The sequence below is a fragment of the Talpa occidentalis genome, unplaced genomic scaffold (assembly GCF_014898055.3).
Source record: "Talpa occidentalis isolate TD23 unplaced genomic scaffold, MPIMG_talOcc4v2.1, whole genome shotgun sequence".
Classification (NCBI taxonomy): domain Eukaryota; kingdom Metazoa; phylum Chordata; class Mammalia; order Eulipotyphla; family Talpidae; genus Talpa; species Talpa occidentalis.
Window position 1 is genome coordinate 81,971,583 of NW_026555331.1, and position 26,435 is coordinate 81,998,017.

General features: G+C 36.0%; 1 protein-coding gene across 1 annotated transcript in view; it reads left to right on the forward strand.

Moving 5' to 3' along the window:
- Nucleotides 1-7,904, forward strand: part of CLDN12 (claudin 12) — a 77,730-nt gene extending 69,826 nt beyond the window's left edge. The window contains exon 8 of the transcript XR_008550674.1: nucleotides 7,510-7,904. The gene's annotated coding sequence lies outside the window, so the exon portion shown is untranslated. The remainder of the gene's footprint in view (nucleotides 1-7,509) is intronic.
- Nucleotides 7,905-26,435: the final 18,531 nt, after the last annotated feature.

Sequence of the window (26,435 nt, forward strand, 5' to 3'; positions counted from 1 at the left end):
TTGAATTGCAGTATACATTTTATATCTTACAAGAAAGGTCATTTGTCCTAAACGTTTTATCTCACCTGGCTGAGGTTGCCTGAAGCATCACGTGGAGAGGTAGTATAAGTCCAGGTTCAGTAAGAAAGAGCATTGGGATCAACAAGCAATATCTATCCTCTGTATCTAAGTCTGTCTTCCCGTAACTTCTATTCATACGCTAGATTAAGGTTGTCCTGAAGGCTCCAGTCTTAGCTTTCTGTTTTTCTCTTGACACATTCCATAATCACTTACATACCTATGGTTTCAGTAGACTGCTTCCTAATGTAGGGTTCCAACACAAATTTCCCCAGCTCCAGACCCACAATTACAACCTTGGTTGGAATTTCTCTACATGTATATCTTGCTATTACTATAATTTCAATATCTGTCCTCTGTATCTAAGTCTGTCTTTCTAAGGTATTGTTAAAACTAATGTTTTCCCTTCAAATAATGTTTACAATTTCTCTCCAAATTTGTTATTTTCTCAAAATTACACAGATTTGTAATTTTTGCATATATCTCCAAATATGCAGATTTTGATATTATTCACACACACAAAAGTATGCATGCAGATATTATGTATACATGTACTTTGAAGCTGAAATTTTATCTAACTCAGCTTTTAACTAACAGTAAAATTAAGTACCAAAATTAATTTTCTCCCTTGAGATTATTCAATATTAGAAATTATTCACTTATTTCAGTGCTGCTGAAAGATTACTTAAAATGTCTTTGGCTCTCTTCCTTTGGAATGTCCTTGAAAACCTGCAAAACATTTAAAATACATCTTCAATGATGACAAGTCATCACTTTTTTGGATGCTGAGGGATGGGACAAATGACTTAGCAGAAAGGTATTCAGAGCCATATGTGATAAACAGGTAACTGACTGTTTTAGATAAAAATCTGTAAGAACCTCTTGCCTTTCCAAAAATCCATTTCAATATGCCTTTCATCCCATTGCTTCGCTCATTTTAATTATGGCTTATTAGGAACAAGAACAGATTAGAGTGAAAAATGAACAAAAGAGAAAATGAACTCTACACTGGGTGTACATCTGTTCTGGGGATTATCGGTTGAAACCTAGTGCCCCAACATTGCTCCACCATGGTCCATTGGGCCCCTTCCCTACTCCCACACTTCCCCCTGGTTGCCTCAGTTTTGTGGTCAGATGTTAAGAGTACATTATTGTTTGGTAAAACTCTAAATTTCTATGGTTATCAGAACCTTGTTTATATCAGCCTCAAAAAAACAAAAGGGAAGCAAATGACTTCTTATGATTTTGTAGCACAATTTTCCAGTGTCAGGACTGATAAAGTGAAGCAGAATGTCAGGCTCTCTAGAGTTAATAAGTGAAAACACATTATGTGGCTTCAACAGGGTAAATAGGGAGAATCACCACACATCCTTGTCTTAGCCCTATCCTAGAACAATCTTTAGGTGTGTATTTTCAGTTATTTGGGACTTGAGGTAAATGTTCTAATGGGAATAGTGGGGGCATGTGAAGGGAATTGAAAGTAATTGCTTTTTGCCAAAAAGGGGGAAAAAGTTGTTTAAATTTCTCCAGTCAAGGACTTTGATTATAGACAGCCACAGGCAGGAAACATACAAGGCAAATGCTGAATTGGGTTATTCACTGAGGAGAATTCACGGTAACTACTTTTATAAAGTTTTAGAGGAGACTCTCTACTATTCTATGTAAATAACTATTGCTGAGAAACTTATATTTCATTATTTATTTCATTACTTATTAATTTTAATTTTTTTTAATTTTTTGATCACTCTTTATTGTTAAACAATATTTGCTTCCCCACAACCCCTCAGATGTGGTCCCCATAGAGTTTCCTTCACCAAGGCACCTGTGCACCATCACCTCAGTCCCCTGTGCTCCTCCTTCCTCCCTCTGATTCCTCCCCCTCCTCCTCCCTTGCAGTAAGTCTCTGATTTATAATTGTCTGTTTTTGCTTTGTTGTGTTTTGTACTGTTATTATTTTTTTTACACTGATGTCTTATTGGCTTCCCCTATATTCCTGCTATAAGTGAAATCATCTGATATTTTTCTTTTTCCTTCTGGCTTCTTTCACTGAGCATAATTCCTTCTAGTTCCATCCATGTTGCTGCCAATGGCATGAGTTTATCTTTTTTGATTGCTGAATAACATTCCATTGTGTATATATGCCACATCTTCTTGATCCAGTGATCTATTTTTGGGTATTTGGGTTGTTTTCAGGTTTTACCTATTGTAAATAGTGCTGCAATAAACATAGGGGTGCAGGTGTTCTTTGAATCCAAAGCTTTCCATAGTGGTTGGACCATTTGCACTCCCACCAGCAATGTAGGAGAGTTCCTTTTTCACCACATCCTCACCAACATTTGTTGTTGCTTGTTTTTTTGATATGTGCCATTCTTATTGGTGTAAGGTGGTATCTCACTGTGGTTTTAATTTACATTTCCCTGATGATAAGGGATGTTGAACATTTTTTCATATACTTCTTGGCCATTTGCGTTTCCTCTTTGAGAAATATCGTTTAAGTTCTTCTGCCCATTTCTTGACTGGATTGTTTACTTTGTTTTTGTTGAGTCTTGTGAGTTCTTTGTGTATCTTTGTTATCCAACCCTTATCAGTTGACTGGAGTGCAAAGATTTTTTCCCATCAGTGGGATGTCTCTCTGTTTTGGTTAATGTCTCTTTTGCTGTGCAGAAGCTTTTCAGTTTCATGTAATCCCAAATGTTTATCTTTTCCTTGACTTTCCTTGCTTTGGGTGATGAGTTTTTAAAGATGTTTCTGAGATGTATGTCTTATAGTGTTTTACCTATATTTTCTTCTAAATATTTTATGGTTTCAGGTCTTATGTCCAGTTCTTTTATCCATTTTGAGTTGATTTTTGTGCACAGTGAGAGGTAGTGGTCTAGTTTCATCTTTTTGCATGTGGTGGTCCAGTTTCCCCAACACCATTTATTGAACAAACTGTCTGTGTTCCATTGCATGTTCTTTGCTCCTTTGTCAAAGATCAGTTGTCCATATAAATGTGGCTTTATTTCTGGACTCTCTATTTGGTTCCATTGGTCTGTGTGTCTGTTTTTGTTCCAGTACCAACTGTTTTAATTATTATGGCTTTGTAGTTTAGCTTGAAGTTTGGAAGTGTGATACCTTCTTTGTGATCTCCTATGTGTTCATCAGTAGGACTTTGGCTATTTGTGGTTTCTTGTGGTTCCATATGAATTTCATCAGTATTTGTTCTATTTCTTTGAAGAATGTCATTGAGATTTTTATTGGAATAACATTAAATCTGTATATTGCTTTTGGTAGGATGGACATTTTAATAGTGTTAATTATTCCAATCCATGAGCAGGGGATGACTTTCCATTTCTTTGTGTCTTCTATTTCTTTTAACAGTGTTTTATAGTTTTCTTTGTATAGGTCTTTCACCTCTTTTGTTAGGTTTATTCCTAAGTATTTGATTCTTTTGGTTTCAATTATAAAAGGGATGGTTTTCTTGATTTCTTCTTCTTCTTCAGAATGATTGTTTGTGTATAGGAAGGCTACCGATTTTTGAGTGTTGATTTTATATCCTGCTTCCTTACTGAACTGATTGATTATTTTGAGTAGTTTTTCTGTGGAGTGTTTAGGGTTCTCTATGTATACTATCATATCATCTGCAAATAGTGATAGTTTTACTTCTTCTTTCCCTATCTTGATTCCTGTATGTCTTTCTCTTGTCATTGCCCTGGGTAGGACCTCCAGTATTATATTGAAGAGAAGTAGTGAGAGAGGACATCCTTGTCTTGTTCCTGATCTTAAAGGAAAGGCCTTCAGCTTTTCACCATTGAAAGTAATATTGGCAGTGGGTTTGTCATATATGACTTTTATCATGTTAAGTTATGTTCCTTCTGTCCCAAGAATTTCAAGGGCCTTCATCATGAATGGATGTTGGACTTTTGTCAAATGCTTTCTCAGCATCTATTGATATGATCATATGGTTTTCATTTTTGTTTTTGTTGATGTGTTGGATTACACTAATTGATTTTCATATGTTGAACCATCCTTGTGCCCCTGGGATGAATCCCCTTGATTGTGGTGTATTATCCTTTTGATGCATTGTTGGATTCTGTTGGCAAGGATTTTGTTGAGGAATTTTGCATCAGTGTTCATTAGGGAGATTGGCCTATAACTTTCTTTTTTTGTGCTGTCTTTGTTTGGTTTTGGTATTAGTGTAATTTTGGCTTCGTAGAACGTATTTGGTAGTATTCCTTCTTTTCAATTTTTTAAAAGAGTTTGTGTAGGATAGGCACTAATACACTGCTAAATGTTTTATAGAATACATTTGTGATGCCATTTGGGCTTTTGTTTTTGGGAGGTGCTTTGATTATGACCTTAATTTCACTGCTTGTATATGATCTGTTTAGTTGTTCTATTTCTTCTTTGTCCAGCTTTGTATGATTATATTGTTCTAGGAATTTGTCCATCTCTTCTAGGTTGTTGAATTTGTTTGCATATAAGTGTTCATAGTAATCTCTGATTATTCTTTTGATTTCTACTGAGTCTGTTGTGATTTCTCGTCTTTCATTTATAATCTTATTTATATGTGTTTTCTCCCGTTTTTTCTTTGTGAGCCTGGCTAGAGGTTTGTCTATTTTGTTTATTTTTTCAAAGAACCAACTTTCTTTGATCTTTCATTGATTTTTTGGATTGTTTTTTAATTTCCATTTCATTTATTTCTGCTTTGATTTTTATTATTGCCTTTCTTCTACTGGCTTTAGGGTTTTTTTTTTGTTGTTCTTTTTCTAGTTCTTTGAGATTTGAGATTAGGTTGCTTCTTTGAGTTCTTTCTTGTTTCTTGATGTGAGCCTGTATTGCTATATATTTTCCTCTTCTTACTGCTTTTGCTGCATCCCACACATCCTGGAAAGTGGTGTCCTCCTTGTCATTCAACTCAAAGTATTTTTTAATTTCTTCTTTGATGTCCTCATTAGTCCAGTGGTCTTCCAATAGTGTGGATTTCAATCTCCATGAAGTGAGAGTGTTCATTGTTTTCTTTTCATGATTTATTTCTAGTTTGATGCCTTTATGAATGGAGAAGATAGTTGTAATGATTTTGATCTTCATGTATCTGTTGATGTTTGTCTTGTGGCCCAGGATGTGATCGGTTCTGGAGAATGATCTGTGTACGCTTGAGAAAAATGTGTACTCAGATTTTTTTGGGTACAGTGTCCTATAGATGTCTGTTAAGTCCATGAGATCTATGTCTTTATTTGGGGCTCTAGTGTCTTTGTTTATTTTTTGTCTCGTTGATCTGTCCATTGGTGAGAGTGGGGTGTTGAAGTCTCCCACTATTTATGTATTTTCTTTAATGTCTGTTTTCAGAGCTGATAATAGTTGTCTAATATATTTTGGTGCTCCTTCATTTGGTGAGTGTCCATCTTCGTCTCTTTTTACCTTTTTTAATATGAAGCCTATTTCATCTACTATAAGTACAGCTGTTCCTGTCTTCTTTTTTGGTCCATTTGCTTGTAGAATTGTTTTCCAACCTTTTACTTTCAGTCTATGTTTATCTTTTTTGGTTAAATGTGTTTCCTAGAAAAAGCAGAAGGTTGGATTTTGTTTTTCTAATCCAGCCTGGTCCTCTGTGTCTTTTTATTGATGTGTTTAATCCATTTACATTTAGAGTTAGTATTGATATGTTGGCATCTATATTTGCCATGTTGTTTGTCTTCTTTGTGATTTTACTCCTTGCTTTATCTATTCTTCTTGTTCATTTTCTGTTGGTTTTGGCTTTAGGACTTCTTGTAGAATTTTTTGGAGTGGGGGTTTAGTTGTAATGAATTTCTGGAGTTTCTGATTGTCTGAGAAGGTCCATATTTTTTCTTCATTGATGAAGGAGAGCTTTGCAGGATAAAGTATTCTTGGTTGGCATTTGCTGTCTTGAAGTTTGTTGAACATGTTACTCCATTCTCTTCTTGCCCTAGTGTTTCTTTGGAGAAGTCTGAGGTTAACCTGATTGATTTTCCCTTATAAGTTATCTGTTTCTTTCCCCTTGCCAATTTCATTATTTTTTCCTAGTCTTGGACTCTTGCAAGCTTTACTATTATGTGTCTTGCTGTAGTTTTCTTTTCATTGTGGTAATTGGGTGTTTTTTTTTTGCTTCTTGTATGTCTATATTCATCTCCTTTTTCATCCTTGGGAAGTTTTCTTCAATTATCTCCTTGAATAATTTCTCAGTTCCTTTGTCTCTCTCCTCACCTTCTGGAAATCTTATATTTCCTCTCTTCATAGAGTCTGATAATTGTTGAAGAATGTCGTCATACTTCATCCTTTGCACTTCTCTCTTCTTTTCTCTTTTGGCTCTTTTTATTTCTGTATCTTTGAGAGTACTGATCTGTTCTTCCATTTCATTGATTCTGTTTTCATTGCTTTTCCCAGAGTTCTTTATCTCATGGAGTTTATATTCTAATGTGGAGCCAAAAAAAAAAAATGTGGTGCAAAGGAAAATCATTAAATATGTGTTGCTACTGGAAGAGGGGGCTGAAATTGGTGGAAATGAAAATGGAGAACTTTGACATAAATAGGAAAGTCCTTTATGAAGGAGTGGGGTTTAAGCAAGAACCAAATTATGATAAAAAGTCATCTAGGAACAGAATGGAGGAAGAAACATAACAGATGGTGATCTGGGGTGAGACAGAGCTTGCGATATTGGAGAACTTGAGTGTGTCTGGAGTAATCAAGGGGATGTGCTGGAAAAACAGGCAGGCATCTGATTCTGTAGGGAGTGACAGGCCTGGCATTGTAGATATAATGTGAGCAGGGTTGCTTCAGCGACTGAGAGGGTGTGATTTTCAAGTAGGCCTGGACTATGTTAAATGTAGAGAAATATTTGGAGTAGGCATTTTAGATGGATGCACAGGGTTGTGGGATTGTGTAATCACAATCTAGAGGCAGGAAATAGTTTGGGAAGTGGAGGAGGAGTTGCACTGAGACTCGTGAGGACCATGCTTCTTTGGAGCGTATACTTCTACCCAGCAGCTGCTGCCTTACAGTAATGGGCTGTCACAGGATTTTTCTTATAACAGGCAAAAAGTAGAGCTGATGTGGTGAACTTTTGGAATAGATGATTTCTTTCCTGCCAAGTTGAAACTTTTCTGGGAGTATTTGTGCTGAGTGGGCTCTCTGACCTCAGTGCAGGGAGGATAAATGCTATCCTTCACAAGCATTCAACTCTTTCCCTTTCATGTTGGCAGAGGAAATAAATCATTTATGTTCATTGGATAATTGAAGATGCTTTTCATTTCCGATTTACCCCAGTGCGTGTGACTAATTTGAGTTGATAATCGTTATTACCCATGTATAGCTTTTCAAAGGTGGGCCATGAGCTGGAAAATATTACATTTCTATAAAAATTGGTATAATGGCCTTAGACTTAAGCTAAATGTGAAACCTGTGAGTTAACAATGTATTGCATTTCCAGTAATGACTGTGTCCTTTTCCTTTCAGGCTTCCTTCAGGATTTTAATCATCTTTACAGCCTCTTTGAGAATGACTGAACTTCTAAATTTCCTTAAGTTAAAATTTTAAATTCTACTGAACATTTTTTTTTGGTAGAGTATTTCATCACTTTTACATTATGACTTGTGCAGTAATTTGAGGTCATAAGGGTAGAAAAGCTCTTGAAACAAGATCTTATGTTATGGCTAAATTTTTTTTAACTTTTAAATAATCTCCTTCCAAGTTAGTTTTTCAGTCCAACTGTTCTCCCTCTTGAACATAAAGTGGTCTAAATATAGAATGTTCAAGCCCCTGTTATGTAAATTTATATTTGGCACTAAGATTGGCACCTATACCCTGTGATTATGTCTGATATTGTTATTTCTGATCAGTGCTACTAGATAATAAATTCTCTAATACTAATTTTGCTCATATTTCATATTGCAAAAAAAAAGCCTACAGCTCAAATTCTTCCCTGCAATAGTAAATTTGAAGTAGCGGTTGATATTATTAGAATTTGTGTTGATGAAATTTTGAATAGCTCAATGGACAATATTTTTTTCTTTTTCTATTTATTATAATTTTATTGAGGTAATTCTGGTATACAACAGTGTATATGATTCAGAGGTATGGGTTGTACGTCTTCAAATGCATGTTACCATACCACACTCACCACCAAAGCAGCAACAGTCCTCCAATATATTTCTAATGTGACTGATAAAAGAGGTGATGACTTTAATAATTTAGGAAAAATACTAGAGGATTTGGTGGGAGGCATGATACTGTTTTATTTTAATCCTCAAATATAAAAAGATGACAACTTCTGATGTTAAAACATGTAAGTAAAGATCAAGGAATGGACAAGATATTACCCCCAAAAAGTATATCATTTAGAAGTATTTTACATTTCACAACAGTGCTTTAGTATTTCTGGCTAATAACTTCTGACAACATGGGTCTGATTGAAGCTCCTGATCTCATCAAAAGAACAATTACACATAGTCCCTCATAGTTTACATTGAGTCACTACACACCACATTGCTCCACTCACCAGTGGTAAACCTCATCTTAAGCTAGGACTCATCAGTAACAAGATAAAGTTCATGATCACAATGAAAACTTAAAATAAGACTGGTAGAAAAAAAATTGTCTAAGTTGAGGTGACTTTAACTCTAGCAAGTCAGAGCTTGCTTTGGATCAAAGATTAATTTTTATGCTAGGGAGAAAAAAATCACTTTGGTTGAAGAACTGAAACAGCAATGCAAAAATAAGTAATTTGATAAAAATTCCAGCTAATATAACAAGAACTTCTTGTGTCTCTTCTCCTATGAAGTAATAGGCCATCTAGTCAACTGTGGCTCCCTGCTATTTTTTTTTTCACTTGAGCTTGTTTCCTGGAGTTTGTCTTTACTTCTTTCCACCCCAGCTTTATTGAGGTATAATTAACAAATAAGATAGAATACATTTAAAGTGTACATTATAAAATCATTGTAGTGATTGCATATACATATACACTGTGATATGATTAGCACAATCAGGTTAGTGAATACAGTCATCATCACCTCACTTATTTCCTTTTTGGGGGTGTGAGTGGAAATGGTTAAGATCTACCTTCTCAGCAAATTTCAAGTATAAAACACTGTACTATTAATTTTAGTCACATGCTGTACATCTAATCCCCAGAAATTATTCATCTTATGACTGAAGTATTATACCCTATAACTAGCATCTCTCCCATCCCCCCCAAACCTTAGTAATCACCATTCTACTTTGTTTCCTTGAATTTGGCTTTTTAAATTTTTTTAGAGTCTATTTATAATTGAGATGAGACAGTATTTGTCTTTCTCTGTCTGGCTTATTTCATTTAATATGATATCCCCCCAGTTTCACTCATGCTGTAACAATACATGTTGTGACATACACATTGTATATGTGTAAACTTTAGAGTAGATACTCAACCCCTCTGTGGAGGAGTGTGTTTATAGAACGCTCAGTTTGAATATAAAAGAAAAACAACAGCAAAAGAGACAAAAGAATGTTTAATTTGCCTTTATGGTTTTTTGGGTGATAGCTTTTTAAATGGTTTTCTTGGGGCTTACACATGCCATGTGAACTCAATTAGCCTCATTCTTCATTTGGAAATATAATGTTGGTATTAAGATAGAGTGAATAGGTAGACTGGGCCCAGGAAATCCAAGTTTTGTTAAACGTTACAGAATGGAGTTTTATTTTTATAATAATATTAGTCTCATAATAATTCTCACAATAAAGATGAGGTGCATATATAGAGAAAAATTAGGAAGAATAACAAGGAGTACTTGCTTGCATATTATAAGATTACTATTGCCAGTTTAAATATATCATTTTTATTAGATTAGAGGGATTCATATCTCAAAAAACATGCTAACTTTTAGAATGTTAAAAAATAATGATTTTATGTTAATTCTCTACAGACAACAATTTTCGCAAGCTTTTTAAAATCTCATTAGTTGATGTCTTCAGGAGATTTTTTTTTCCTTTCACGATAACAATTCCAATTTAGTTTCTTCATTCAAAACAAGGCAGTATAGACTGTTATCTGTGAAGAATGTCATGTTACCTCCAATATTTTTTTTAAAATATCATCTTTTAATTACACAACCTGAATATGCTTCTTGACTTGTTATCACCAGGAAGGGACTCCTGTAAATAAACACCAAAGGAAATATATAATGTTAAGCTGTGTTTAATTTATTTAAAATGCAATAGAATTTTTCCAATTATTTTCTTCATTATCAACCCTAATTAATTCATTTTAGAATAAACTATGACTTACAATAATCATTCACTTTTTTCAAATCCCTTATTTTGTTTAGCTAGATTGAATAACTATCCATATATCATAATTCTAAATTGCCCACTACTATGTCTAAAAGATGAGTGATTTTGGAATTGTTTGGAGTTACATGGAATCATTTATAACCTTGTTCTCTGTGCTATTGAACTTTTTTCTCTCATCACCTATCAGCAAATCTAAAAAATAAAGTGCAACTCAACTGGCTGTCTTCGAAGAATAACAATTTGAGATGAGAGTAAGTTGATAGTGTGGTAATAAGGTCTGGCGATAGCTTTCCCAGGAGGAATCTTATGCAAAAATGATGGAGGTCTGCCTATCACCACACACAGAATGCTGACATTCTTGATTTTAACAGAAAAGCATTTATCTTTTGCACCTGCTCCAGGATATGAATAGCTGTCATGTATCCCAACAAAAGAGAGGAAAATCTGTCACTGTGATTTAAGAAATATGCAATGGCATAAGAAAAAGAAAATATTTTGAGCACTTAGAATTTATTTTTCTTGCTCTATTCTGCCTACTTTATACAGTGAATTATTTGTTGTATTTAATAGTATTAGAATTTTCCTGTTCAGTTCATTGATATGACTTCACTATTCTAGCAAACTCTTTGAATTATTAAAGTGATCCTCTCTGTGTGCTTTAGGAATAAAAGGTTGTGCATTTATGATTATTGAATTTTTAGTGGTAATGACAAAATGAAGCACTTAGAAAAGTGGGAATGCAATTTTTATATCAGTAAGACATAACATTTAAAGTTAAAACTTGTTCCTAATAATTCATAATTAAAATAGAGCAAAACAATGGAATAAAATGTGTAGTGAAATGGATTTTTGGAACAGCAAGAGGTTCTTATAGATTTTTAGATTCCTGAAATGTTGACTATGGAGTCAGAGCCTTTAAATGTGTTAAAAATATTGAAGTGCTGTTGCTTTTTCATGACATTCTTATTCTTAAATATTACTGCTTGACAGGGTAAAATGATGAAGGAAGCCTATCAGATCTCTTTCACATTTATATATTACCAGCAGGTGTTTCCTTCCATGGCATTTTACATGCTGATTTTTCTCCTCATGCTGTCTTTTAATTTTAACTTTCCTTTAAAAAAATATGCAGAGATTTTGATATTATTCACATACACAAAGTATGCACACAGTATTGTGTATACATGTACTTTGTAGCTGAAATTTAATCTAACTTAGCTTTTAACTAACAGTAAAAATAAGTACCAAAATTAATTTTCTCCTTTGAGATTATTCAATATTAGAAATTATTTACTTATTTCAGTGCTGCTGATAGATTACTTAAAATGTCTTTGGCCCTCTTCTTTTGAAATGTCCTTGAAAACCTGCAAAACAGGACCTCCCTGGTAGCACAGGGGTTAAAGACAGTGCTATCAAGCTATCAAGCACCACTGGCAGCACTAGTTCGATCTGGCCTGACAGGTAGCAATCCACATGGCACAGCAGACCTCCCCTGACTCTCCCGCTGCTCCCCTCAGCAGTGTATTTCAGTAGATCTGCCTGTTCTGCTCCCCACTCTCTCTGGTGAATCCTCTCACCACCCTCCCCCTCAGCTCTAGCTTACACCCCAGTTCTTATATGCATAAATAAATAAATCTTTAAAAAAATGTGCAAAACATTTACAATACATCTTCAATGATGACAAACCATCTTTTTTTTTTTTTTTTTTGGATGCTAGATTAGGGGAACAAAAGACTTAGCAGAAAGGTTTTCAGAGACATGTGATAAACAGGTAACTGACTGTTTTAGATAATAGAGTTTAGGTCAAAGTTAGAGATATGCAAAGAACTTACGTATATTAGGGTAGAAAAATGAAAATATGGGGAGAAAAAGGATGTGTCCAGACTAAGTGTAGTTACAATTTGTAAAGGAAAAGCTTTGAGTTTTCCATGGTCATTATTTTGAAAGAACAGTGGAAGTACTGGGACAACCCAAGACACACTGAGGTTTTATAAAATTTTCATTTGTATTTTTAAGATCATTTTGTATTCAGCATTAAATTGAAACAGAAATTGATTAATTTTTCCTAAGTTTCTTCCATCTGTCTGTTATCAGTTTGGCCTAAAATTTCACTTTCTACCATACCATCCCATTTCTTACTAGGGGGACATCTTAGCGTTTTTGAGTCTCTGAAAACTCTTGAGTTGCACAGATAATGCTGAATCAAGATGGCTCCAGGAAATCTCAACTTTGGACAGGGGGAATAAAGTAAATTTAGAGGGGGCCTCCCCAGTGGCCCAGCGGTTGAGCGCTGGGTTGCGAAGCTGCCCGCAGCCTCTGCAGCGCCGGTTCGATCCCCGGCTGCTCCCCGGCCACCGGAGGAGGGTCCCACATGGTGCGCAGACCTCTCCTGCCGCCCGCTGCTCCCCTCAGCAGTGTACTTCGGTCCTTCTGCCTGCTCTGCTCCCCGCTCTGGCTCTGGTGAATTCTCTCACCCTCCTGCGCTTCTGACTGTACCCAGTGCATGTACAAACAAACAAACAAACAAACAAATAAATAAATATACATGCCTCTTAAAAAAAAAAAAAAAAATAAAGTAAATTTAGAAAAGAGGGCAGGTGTCCAGATTCAGAGAGACTTGCCATTCTAACCAGAACTTTGGATGGTTTACATACTGAGAAACTACAATTTGGAGAGAGATCAAAATTAATCATTTTAATACTAGCCATTAGCTGAAAGTTCACTCTAGTTATCCAAACTTCTCTATCTTTCCTTATGAAGTTGAGTGGTATATTTGGAAGAGGAAATGTATTTTTCAATATAGGAGTCCTGGTCCTAATTCAGCTCTGACCCCAAGCTGTGATCTTGACAAATTAATTTAAGAAAATGGTGTTTTTTTCATTTACTAAATGAGTTAGACAGGCACTAATGCCTCTGTTTTATAGATACGAAATTTAAAAGCAAGACAGCCATGGCAAAATGAATTGCCCAAGATCATATGGCCTTGAGCCATAAAGCTAGAGTTGGAAGGATGCAACTTTTGTCTCATAGGAAGCTACTTCTCTGTGAGAGAGATCAATTTTTTTTTAAATTTGTCTAAAAGAATACAATAAATTGGTTATTGATCTAGAAAAGACTTGTCAGTGAAACTGAAAGATTCTGAAGGAAAATGCATTTTCAACTGTTCACCAGTGAACCAGAAAAATCCATGCTTGTTTTAAAAGGTAAGGATAGGTTTGTATTTTATTATCCTTTTATTTGGTTCAAACATTTCAAATGATTTCTAGCTCAAATGTTTATTTTGCTCATTACTCTGAAAATCGCAAAGCACATAAGATTATATTAAAGGCAGTCTTCTAGTCATTGGAAAGTAAAATACTAAAATCTTAGGGAATCAGATTCCATTTTTAAGAATGGCTTCGAGTCCAATGTTTACTCCTAACCACATTTAGTACCCTATGATGTACAAAACATTTTAGGTTTTTCAGAATTATTGCAGCAACAACATTGCACATAAAAACATGACATAATGTCTCTGATCCTTATGCAGAGCTTCTAATAGAATATATTTATGTCTTCTTAGCTACTTTAGCATTTGGATAGAAGTTACTTCATTTGAAAAGATGATTACAATAGAATAAAATTAAGAGTGTCCATAAAAATCTGCAATTGCCAATATTTTGTTTTGTTTTTCTATGAAGAGGGTGGAACAAAACATCCATGATTTAAATGATTTACTTCAAATGTCTCTTATTCTCTTTGACCATCTCCTAAAATATGCCTGGCAAAGTTTCACCAAAAGAATCCTCAGTATTATAAGCTTACACATTCTGATTTGTGCACTAAGGAGAAAAGAAAGGTTAAAATTCCTTTAAGAGGAAAATCATTTTTACAATATTCTATGAGGCATATTAAGTATATTGAGGCATATTAAGTACAATGTAATAAGACAGTTACTATATTGTGCTATTTCGTATATACTCCTTGAAATGTGTGTATGAGTGTGTATCTATGTGTGCATTAAATGTAGCATTTTGCTCTTTTCATTTTCTTTTTCTTGAGGTGACATTAGTTTACAACGCTATACATTTCCGGGAATACATTTTCTCTCCTCAGCAATGCATTATCTACCTTTTATAAAAATATTGACTCTCAGATTCCCCCTTCAGGAATAAAACTTTTGACATGTTTTTCCCTTGAGAGGGGGGAATCAGATTGAATGATTATTATTAGCTTATGTAGTAACAGAAATAAAATTTTATGGAAACAAAACACTGTCATGACCTATCACTCACTGAGAAGCTTTTTCTTCCTCTAATATTCCTCTCCCTTCACCTCCTCCATTCCCCACCCCCAACACTCACAATTGTCCTGAAATATACTGGACATATAACATTGTTTTAGTTTTAGATACATAGCTTGGCGATTCTATACAAGAATCCTTGGGTCCATGGTACTGAGTGTTATCTAGAAAAATATGAGCTGATTCCAGGGAGTATGTGCTTTTGGATTCAGAAGAATATGGCTGGAAAGAGCTAGAGAAGAGCTCCCTATAGGGAAGGCCCAAGGGAGGGTCCTTTTGCCTGATCTAAGGGTGGAACTTAGCCACAGGCAACCGTGTCACAAACACAAGAGCAGAAACTGTCTTAGAATAAATTCAGCAAACCAAAGAGAAAAAGCCAAACCAACAGATGAAGAGAACTGGGTTATGCTTGTATCACATGATTCTCCACATAAGCCACACCTAAAACCAATTCTATCCTGGGACTATCCAGTTTTATGAGCTAATTCGTTTGGTTTTTTTTCTCAAGCCAAGTTGGGGTAAACTTTCTGTTCCTTGCCAACTGAAAGAATCATGTCTGGTAGACTTCTTGTTGGTGTGGTACAAATGACTCATGTCTGGGCTTCTGTTTCCTAAAACTGTGGGATTAATCTTGATCTAACTAATCTCTGCAAATTAAAGATTTCTCCCACCCCCTTCCTTACACCTGGTAGGGAGGAAGTTTTTGTCCAGTGTAAAGTCTGTCAGTCCTAATTTGTCCAGGCACCAGCCTGCTTCGTGCCTTTGACCTCCTAGTTTATAAGGAGAAGGAGTTATAACCTGCCAAACAATAATCTACTCATTAAAATATTCCTAAATTCTTAACAGTCAACAGTTGAATCTCTTGAAAATATGATAATGTGCTAAAACACAAAACTCCATCTTTATATCTTTTTTTCTTCCAAGCACCTCTGTGTCCAGGCCAAGCCCCTGGCAGGGCTCTGCACCTACACTGTATATTGCCCCCAATGTTTTTTCCCTAGAGTCCCCCCTTTAATGCTTCTAGAAATGTGAGCACTTTTATATTTCATAGTCTGGGTATCAGGGCTTTCAGCAAAAGCAGACTATGACCCATGTTTTCTTCTATATATTTTATGGTTTCAGGTCTTATATCCAAGTCTTTTTCCCATTCTGAATAGATTTTTGTGTATGTTGTGACATAGTAGTCTAGTTTGGTTCTTTTACATGTTTCAGTCTAGTTTTTCCAGCACCATTTATTGAAGAGACTTTCCTTGTGATGGTGCATAGTCTTTGTTCCTTTGTCATAGATTAGTTGACCATATATGTGTGGATTTATTTCTGGGCCTTCAATTTAATTCCATTGGTCTGTGTGTCTGGTTTTGTTCCAATACTATGCTGTTTTAATTATTATGACTTTGTAGTATGTCTTGAAAGCATTAATTCTTCATCACCAGCTTCTCCAGTACATGCAGACTGAACATGTGGGAAGAAAATAAATACACCTACTTGGAAAAGTGCTTCTGTTTACTGACAGGTTGAATTAATAATTTAAGAAGATGTGTATTTTAGTTTTATTTATTCCTCATCTCTGATGACCTGTCCAATTTTAGTACCAGTTAATAAAGGTTCAACTCAGAATTCTGACTTCCAAGCGGAGATTTTAAACTTCAGAAATTAACTTATTGAAGTCACATGGAACATTATATGATAATAAGGGAAATAAGTAAGTAAATAAGTACAAAAACATAGAAGCATATAATGTGTTATCAATTTCAACTGATATATCATTGTTCCCTATGAAATTATACCCTAATGAAGTATGTAGTTTTTTTAATCAAGAAAATGTTGACGGGTGTCCCTGGTGGCGAGAGGGTTAGACACCATACTGTAAAGCAATCCGCAGCCTCTGCAGCATGAGTTCGATCCCCAGCCGGCCAGAGAGAAACCCACATGGTGAAGCAGACCTCTCCTGTCTCCCCTGCTACTCCCCTCAGCAGTGTATTTCTTTCAGTCTGCCTGTTGTGTTCCCCACTCTGTCTCTGGTGAATCCTCTCACCCCCTGCTTCTCTGGCCTGTACCCAGCTATTGTATGCATAAATAAATAAATCTTTAAAAAAAAAAAAAGAAAATGTTGAGGACGAGAAGTCATGCATGTGGATATTTTAATAATATAACAGTTTTTTAGGGTAATAGCCAAAGAATAACTCATCCCTAGTTCTCTAAGAAATAATTTCTCTTGCTCCTGTTAGCTTGATTTGCACAACATATCTCCACACCACATTTTCCACCTTTCACTACGGAGAGAAGGAGAGAAGGAAGGGGATGGGAGAGAGAATAAGTTGATGAGCAAAGAATCTGAGATAGAGACCAAGAGACTCAGAGAGAGTCACACTCAAAGTTAGACTGAAGGCCAGGGCCTTGACAGCATTCTGTTCCTGGTTTTCCTCTCACCTGAAGCCCACCTTCAGTTTCTGCCTATAGATTCTGAGAGAGTCCTCAGAGCTTTCCAATAAATTATGTTTCTTTTTTCTTCTTTATGCCAGCACAAGTGGGTTTTTACTACTTTAAATGATAATTATTAATAAATTCTTAGAAGAATTTGTCCCCTAACATGTACAGTCATGCGTTTTCAGCTCATTAAACTTTATTTTGTTTTTTTATATTAATTTTTTAATTTTTTACAACATTGTTCATTTTTAAACAATATTTGCTTCCTCCTACCCCATCAGGTATAGCCCCCATAGTTTCCTTTAGCAGTGCACCCATGCACCATCACCTCAGTCTCCTGTGCTCCTCCCTCTCTCCTTCTCATCCCTCTCCCTCCTCCTCCCCTGCAGTATGTCTTTGATTTATAATTGTTTGTTTTTGCTTTGTGTGTTTTGTACTGTTATTATTTTTTTTACACTGATGTCTTATTGGCTTCCCCTATATTCCTGCTATAAGTGAAACCATCTGATATTTTTCTTTTTCCTTCTGCCTTATTTCACTGAGCTTAATTCCTTCTAGTTCCATCCATGTTGCTGCCAATGGCATGAGTTTATCTTTTTTGATTGCTGAATAATTGTGTATATATGCCACATCTTCTTGATCCAGTCATCCATTTTTGGGCATTTGGGTTGTTTCCACATTTTATCTATTGTAAATAGTGCTGCAATAAACATAGGTGTACAGGTGTTCTTTTGAATCCATGTTTTTGTGTCCTTTCTAGATCCCTAGGAGTGGAATTGCTGGGTCATATGGTAGCTCCATTTTTAGTAGACTGAGGAACTTCCACAAAGCTTTCCATAGTGGTTGGACCAGTTTGCACTCCCACCAGTAATGTAGCTGAGTTCCTTTTTCACCACATCCTCACCAACATTTGTTGTTGCTTGTTTTTTGATATGTGCCATTCTTACTGGTGTAAGGTGGTATCTCAATGTGGTTTTGATTTGCATTTCCCTGATGATAAGGGATGTTGAACGTTTTTTCATATGCCTGTTGGCCAGTTGCATTTCCTCTTTGGAGAAATGTCTTTTAAGTACTTCTGCCATATCTTGACTGGATTGTTTATTTTGTTTTCATTCAGACGGGTGAGTTCTTTGTATATCTTTGTGATCAGTCCCTTATCAGTTGACTGGAATGCAAAGAGTTTTTTCCCAATCAGTGGGGTGTCTCTCTGTTTTGGTTAATGTCTCTTTTGCTGTGCAGAAGCTTTTCAGTTTGATGTAATCCCAAATGTTTATCTTTCCCTTGACTTTCTTTGCTTTGGGTGATGAGTCTTTCAAGATGTTATTGTAATGTATATCTTGTAGTGTTTTACCTATATTTTCTTCTTTTATGGTTTCAGGTCTTATGTCCAGTTCTTTTATCCATTGTGAGTTGATTTTTGTGCACGGTGAGAGGTAGTGGTCTAGTTTCATTTTTTTGCATGTGGTGATCCAGTTTTCCCAGCACCATTTATTGAACAAACTGTCCGTGTTCCATTGCATGTTCTTTGCTTCTTTGTCAAAGATCAGTTGTCCATATAAGTGTGGCTTTATTTCTGGGCTCTCTATTCGGTTGCATTGGTCTGTGTGTCTGTTTTTGTTCCAGTACCAACTCTTTTAATTGTTATGGCTTTGTAGTTTAGCTTGAAGTTTGGAAGTGTGATACCTTCTTTGTGATCTCCTATGTTTTCATCAGTAGGACTTTGGCTATTTGTGGTTTCTTGTGGTTCCATATGAATTTCATCAGTATTTGTTCTATTTCTTTGAAGAATGTCATTAAGATTTTTATTGGAATAGCGTTGAATCTATATATTTCTTTTGGTAGGACGGACATTTTAATAATGTTAATTCTTCCAATCCATGAGCAGGGGATGTCTTGCCATTTCTCTGTGTCTTCTTCTATTTCTTTTAACAGTGTTTTGTAGTTTTTTTGTACAAGTCTTTCACCTCTTTTGTTAGGTTTGTTCCCAAGTATTTGATTTTTTTTGGTTTCAATTATAAAAGGGATGGTTTTCTTGATTTCTTCTTCTTCTTCAGATTGATTGTTTGTATATAGGAAGGCTACTGATTTTTGAGTGTTGATTTTGTATCCTGCTTCCTTACTGAACTGATTGATTACTTTGAGTAGTTTTTCTGTGGAGTGTTTAGGGTTCTCTATGTATACTATCGTCTGCAAACAGTGATAGTTTTACTTCTTCTTTCCCTGTCTTGATTCCTTGTATGTCTTTCTCTTGTCATATTGCCCTGGGTAGGACCTCCAGTATTATATTGAAGAGCAGTGGTGAGAGAGGACATCCTTGTCTTATTCCTGATCTTAAAGGAAAGGCTTTTCACCATTGAGAATAATATTGGGGGTGGGTTTGTCTTATATGGCTTTTATCATACAACCCCCAATATTATTTTCAGTGGTGAAAAGCTGCTCGTAATTGGTCTGTTTAGTTTATTTCTTCTTTGTCCAGCTTTGCAGGATTATATTGTTCTAGGAATTTGTCCATCTCTTCTAGGTTGTTGAATTTGTTTGCATATAAATGTTCATAGTAATCTTTGATTATTCTTTTGATTTCTACTGAGTCTGTTGTGATTTCTCATCTTTCATTTATAATCCTATTTATATGTGTTTTCTTCCATTTTTTCTTTGTGAGCCTGGCTAGAGGTTTGTCTATTTTGTTTATTTTTTCAAAGAACCAACTTTTGGTTTCATTGATCTTTTGGATTATTTTTTAATTTCCATTTTGTTTATTTCTGCTTTGATTTTTATTATTTCCTTTCTTCTACGGGCTTTAAGGTTTTTTTTTTGTTGTTGTTGTTGTTTTTCTAGCTCTTTGAGATTTGAGATTAGGTTGCTTCTTTGAGTTCTTTCTTGTTTCTTGATGTGAGCCTGTATTGCTATATATTTTCTTCTTCTTACTGCTTTTGCTGCATCCCACACACCCTGGAAAGTGGTGTCCTCTTTGTCATTCAGTTCAAAGTATATTTTAACTTCTTCTGTCCTCATTAGTCCAGTGGTCTTCCAGTAGTGTGGATTTCTATCTCCGTAAAGTGGGAGGATTCCTTGTTTTCTTTTCATGATTTATTTCTAGTTTGATGCCTTTATGATCAGAGAAGTAGTTGTAATGATTTTGATCTTCACGTATCTGTAGATGTTTGTCTTGTGGCCCAATATGTGATCCATTCTGGAGAATGATCCGTGTGCATTTGATAAAAATGTGTACTCAGGGCCTCCCCGGTGGCGCTGCGGTTGAGCGCTGGGTTGCGAGGTTGCCCGCAGCTTCTGCAGCGCCGGTTAGATCCCCGGCTGCTCCCCGGCCATCGGAGGAGGGTCCCGCATGGCGTGCGGACCTCTCCTGCTGCGCGCTGCTCCCCTCAGCGGTGTACTTCGGTCCTTCTGCCTGCTCTGCTCCCCGCTCTGGCTCTGGTGAATTCTCTCGCCCTCCCGCGCTTCTGACTGTACACAGTGCTTGTATAAATAAATAAAAATAAATATTTTTAAAAAAATGTGTACTCAGATATTTTGGGTGCAGTGTCCTGTATATGTCTGTTAGGTCCATGAGTTCTATGTCTTTATTTAGGGCTCTAGTGTCTTTATTTATTTTTCTGTCTTGTTGATCTGTCCATTGGTGAGAGTGGAGTGTTGAAGTCTCCCATTATGTATGTATTTTCTTTAATGTCCATTTTCAATCAGCTCACTAAACTTTAAAGAAAATCTTAAGTTTGACTAATTTTGCCAATGCATATCCTGAAAATTTTTTTTATTATTATCACTCGAACAAGAATTTGCTCTTCTGCTACATTAGAAAGTTCTATTTAAAGCAGTCACTTTTACTATTGATAATATAAGTGGTATAATTTGTAATGTCTGGCATTTTTTAATATAGAATGATTTTTTCTCTGAATTTCTCAGCAATAATTTGGCTCTTATCAACTGATAAAGTCCATAGTGACTCAAATTATTTGCAAACTTGAGAATACTGAATGTCATGTCTTGATTTTAGTGGTTTCTGTTTACTTTGCATTTATTGATCAGCACACACTGAAGTTATTGGATAAAACAAAATTTTTTATCTACTGATTTTTTCCTAAACTTGATAAAGTTTTCTGATTTTATTAATTTTTTTTTTTTTTAGAAAACCTTATCATTTAAATACCTGTATTAACTTGCTAGTTCTGCCATAACAAAATACCACCACTGGATGGCTTAAGACAGCAGAAATTTATTTTCTCACTATTCTGGAGGCAGAAAATCTGAATCAAGGTGTCAGCAGGTTGGTTTCTGCTGAGGCCTCTCTCCTTGACTTACTGGTGTCTATTTTCTTCCTTTGTTTTCACATGGTATTTCCTCTCTGCTATTTATGTCCACATTTCTTCTTTTAATTTATTTTATTTTATTTTTTTAAAGATTTATTTATTTTATTTATACAAGCACTGGGTATAGTCAGAAGCGCGGGAGGGTGAGAGAATTCACCAGAGCCAGAGTGGGGAACAGAACAGGCAGTCTGATGAAATAAACTGCTGAGAGGAGCAGCAGGCGGCAGGAGAGGTCCGCATGCCATGTGGGACCCTCGCCCAGCGGCCAGGGATCGAACCGGCGCTGCAGAGGCTGCGGGCAGCTTCACAACCCAGTGCTCAACTGCTGCGCCACTGGGGAGGCCCAGATTTCTTCTTTTTATAAGGATACTGGTCATATGGGATTAAGGCCCAACCTCATGACATCAGGCAACCTTAATTATCCCTTAAAAATCTCTATCTCCAAATATACTCACATTCTGAGGTTCTGAGGATTAGGATTGCAACATGCTAATTTTTGGGTGGGGGATGAGGGGATATTTCAGCCCATAGCAACATGTACTAATACTTATTGAGTGCCTAATATGAGGTGTTCTACAGTTGGGACAACTGTGACAAAGAAAAGTCCTTCTACCTATCCTTATAAAGGTTCAAATCTAAAATTATGTCTTTTATTTAAATGCTTTTTAAGTCTGGTGACAAAGAGATAATACAAAGCAAATGTAGAAACTTGACTCAAGTCAGAGCTCCATGGTGGACAGCCCAGTCCACAGCATATCATCTTAGTGCCATCTTAGTGCCAAATTTCTCTCTGGGCATAGGAGGGGTTTATCTGTCTCTCAACATCTCCTCCACATCACAACTCTAAATGCACATTCCTTTTCAGGGAGTGACCTGGAAGCTTCACTTGTTATTTCTGGTCAAAATAAATCCACAGATGAGTAGATGGAATGTTAAAAAATGTAGTGTGTATCTAACTAGTCATGGAACTTCACAAACCATGACTTCCTGTGACTAAATGGGCAAATGTCTATTAGGGCACAATTACTGGGGGCAGAGATCATAAACAGGCAATAGCTTACATAGCATAATAACTGAGAAAGGGCATGGGTACAGAAGCAGCAAAGATTGGCATAAAGAAAGAAATGGAAAAAGGAGAAGATGCACAAGAAAGTAGAAGGCAGATGTCAAAGATCAGAGAGTGGCTAAGTGAAAAAAAAAAAAAAAAACAAAACTGCCTGAGTTCCTGGAACATTTTAGATCTTAATTCTAATTTCTTAAGTTATGGGAATACTTTCTCCTCCCCTATATTTAAATCCTAAATTGTTTTAAAAATCAGGTTTTAGTGTTTTTTTTTTTAAAGTGACTTTCCTATATACAATGCCCACTTACCTGCCAAACAAATAGTTGTTTTCAACCAGCAGTTCAGAAAACTTTATCTTTTTGCTTATTCTTATTGGAAAGTAATTATCATAATAGCAAGTAGAGAAGTCATCTTCACAATTACTTGACAATTATTTGGACTGTGCAACCACAGAAGAAGGTATGTAGTAAAAAAAAGGTATGTATAAAAGATACTAGTTTTTCTCTTTTTTTTTGGTTAAGGTTTGTTGTTAAACCTGTTAAATCCTTGTATCTTTTAGTAAAATGTCCTTTTAAAGAAATAGTTCTCATAGAAAATGTTTCACATATATTAAAAAATTGCTGCCACAGATTACATAGTTTTTCCACAAAAAGTTTTTCCCATATAGCATGATAAAAACATGCAAACATCCCAATAAAAAGTCTCTACCTATTAGTGGTTGTTGCGAGCCTAAAGCTCAGATAATCTTATTAAAGTTTAAAAGGGAAATTCACTTTTAAAAATTCTGTTTATTTCCTAGCTGGATTTCTTTTTTTTTTTTTTTGTGGTACCCCCGCTGCTGGCCAGGGAATGAACTGGCGCTGCAGAGGCTGTGGGCAGCCTTGCAGCCCAGTGCTCAACTGCTGCTCCACCAGGGGAGGCCCCCTAGTTGGATTTCTAAATTATGGGTCATAAAATATTTGTAATTAAGAAATAAGAGATTCCAAAATGTATTCACTCTGTCATGAATGTCTGAAGATTCAGCTGAGACTGTTAGATTTTTTTTTTTATTTTTCCATGTTTAGTAATTTTAATGTCATTTTCATGATTTTTGCTTTCTACACCAATCTTATTTTTTTTAATAATAAATTTTATTTCTATATTCCCCATACAATTTCAACCCCTCCATTCTGACCCCAATCCCTCCCCTCCCTCCCCCCACCCCACAAAAAGTGTCTCTGGTTCATAATTTTTGTTGATTTTCACTTACTTATAGTTATTCAATTTCCTGGTCCCTTATTTAAGTTTTCTAGATTCCTGCTATGAGTGAGACCATCCGGTATTTTTCTTTTTCTTTCTGGCTTATTTCACTGAGCATGATCCCTTCCAGCGCCATCCATGTTGCTGCAAATTGCATGTGTTTATCTTTTTTAAATGCTGAGTAATATTCCATGGTATATATGTACCACATCTTCTTGATCCAGTCATCTATTTTTGGGCATCAGGGCTGTTTCCAAAGCTTAGCTATTGTAAATAGTGCTGCTATAAACATAGGGGTGCAGGTGTTCTTTGGGGAATTGATGTTTCTGTGTCCTTTGGGTAAATACCTAGGAGTGGAATTGCTGGATCATATGGAAGCTCTATGTTTAGTAGGTCCAGAAATCTCCACACAGATCTTCATAGTGGTTGGACCAGTTTGCACTCCCACCAACAGTGCAGAAGAGTTCCTTTTTCTCCACACCCTCACCAACATTTGTTGTTGCTAGTTTTTTTAATATGTGCCATTCTCACTGGTGTAAGATGGTATCTCATGGTAGTTTTGATTTGCATTTCCCTGATTACAAGTGATGTTGAACATTTTTTCATATGTCTTTTGGCCATTTGCATTTCCTCTTCAGAGAAGTTTCTTTTTAGCTCTTCTGCCCATTTTTTGACTGGATTATTTTCTTTGTTGTTGTTGAGTCTCATCAGCTCTTTGCAGATTTTTGTGATCAGTCCTTTATCATTAGTGTTGGGTGCAAAAATGTTCTCCCAGTTGGTGGGGTTTCTCTTTGTTTTTGTTATTGTCTCTTTTGCTGTGCAGAAGCTCTTTAATTTGATGTAGTCCCAGCTGTTTATCTTTGCCTTCACTATCACTGCTTTGGGTGATGTGTCTGTAAAGATGTCTTTGATGTGCAAATCATGTAGTGTTTTGCCTATATTTCCTTCTATGTATTTTATGGTTTCAGGTCTTATGAGACTGTTAGATTTTGCTTATGGCTATTTGAGCTTTGGTTACCCAACGTTCATCCCCTATTCTTAACAACACCCCAGTTTCCTTTGGGAAATTACTCCTTCTGCTTTGGAAATATTCTTGGTAAAGTAGTAAAATTGGTCCCTTTCCTTCCACTATAGATCAGAAAGGGGCCTTTGAAGGCTCTTTCCACCTAGGATTTTACTCATCAAACAGATGGAGATAGAGGTCAGTACATGATATAAGCTCGGTCAGGTTAAAGCTTACTCCTGAGAATTATTTATTTATTTATTTATTTATCTTTGCATAGAAGAACTGGAGTGTAAACCAGAGATGCAGGGGGCTGAGATGATTCACCAGAGACAGAGTGGGGAGCAGAACTAGCAGATCTACTGAAATATACTGCTAAGGGGAACAGCCAGCTAGACAGCTGACTCCCACATATGGCTCAGCATATATGGGGGATCAAATTCAGGCTTTATCAGTGATAGTACTGAGACTTAACCCCTAGGACATCAGGGAGGCCCTTACTCCTGAGAATTTAAATCTTGAGTACAGTGAAAATGAAACTAACATTGGTAAGAGATATTCATTTCTGCATTCTGCTCATTGAACCTAGGCCTCGAAAGATTTACATATATTTTGTGAGTTCCCATATGATTCCATTTTCTTTAAATTCAGCAGCTTTGAAAAAAAAAAAAATAAAAATAAAAAAAAAAAATAAAATAAATTCAGCAGCTTTGATTTCCATTATTTTCAATACAAAAGTCCCAACTGATTGACCTTCTATCTATTGATTTGTAAACTGCCCATATCAAGAATATCAAGATAAACACACAAACATACACAAACAACAACCACCTTACAACCTATCAAGGAACATAGGAGGGAGGAACTGTCAACTAATGAAAAGAAGGACAAAAAAACAGTGTGAATAAAATTGCTACAATGATTTCTCAAATTTTTCAAAAATCTTTACAAACAGATAATTGTCACCAGTAGGAAAAAAAGGAGGGGCAAGTATCACAGAAAAAAAGTTCAACATCACAGAAAAAAAGTTCAACATCATCAATGATAAAAAAAAAAATTCAAAGTAGATACCAACTTTTTCCCATAAAATTGAAAGTGATTTATTTATTTATGTATTTATTCATGCATGTAAGATCTGGGATACAGGCCAGAGGTGTGGGGAGTGAGAGGACTCACCAGAGACAGAGTGGGGAACAGAACAGGCAGATTGACTGATATACAGTCTAAGGGGAGCAGCAGGTGAGTCAGGAGAGTCTGCTGCGCCATGTGGGTAACTCCCTGGCTGGGGATCAAACTCGTGCTGCAGTGGCTGCAGATAGCTTCATAGATCGCATCTTAACCCCTTGCGCCATGAGGGAGGCCCTGAAAGTGATTTAATATATCAATGCTACTGAGAGGGTAGTGAGGATCAGATAAATTTGTTGTGAAATCATTCCAATTGCACTCTAGAAGCACCAGCACCTAGTAAGCCAAGAAGTTCTCCATGGCTACTCTCTCATGATCACCCACCTTCCCTTTGGAGACATGGATAGTCTGAAAAATTGCTAAGACTGATACCAAAATTTTTACAACCATAAAATTGAACAAAATAAACAAGGTACAAGCTTTATTGTCTAAAAAGTAATCTGTAACACAATTTCATTTTGCCACAAAATTCACAGGAAGCCACATTAGCACAGAATAGGCCGGGCTCCTAAGTTATAGGCCATCAAGTTGTCTATTTTTCTACCTTCCCTGGAATTCCTGCTAGCTGAAGATAATCAAATGCTGTTTGTGTTT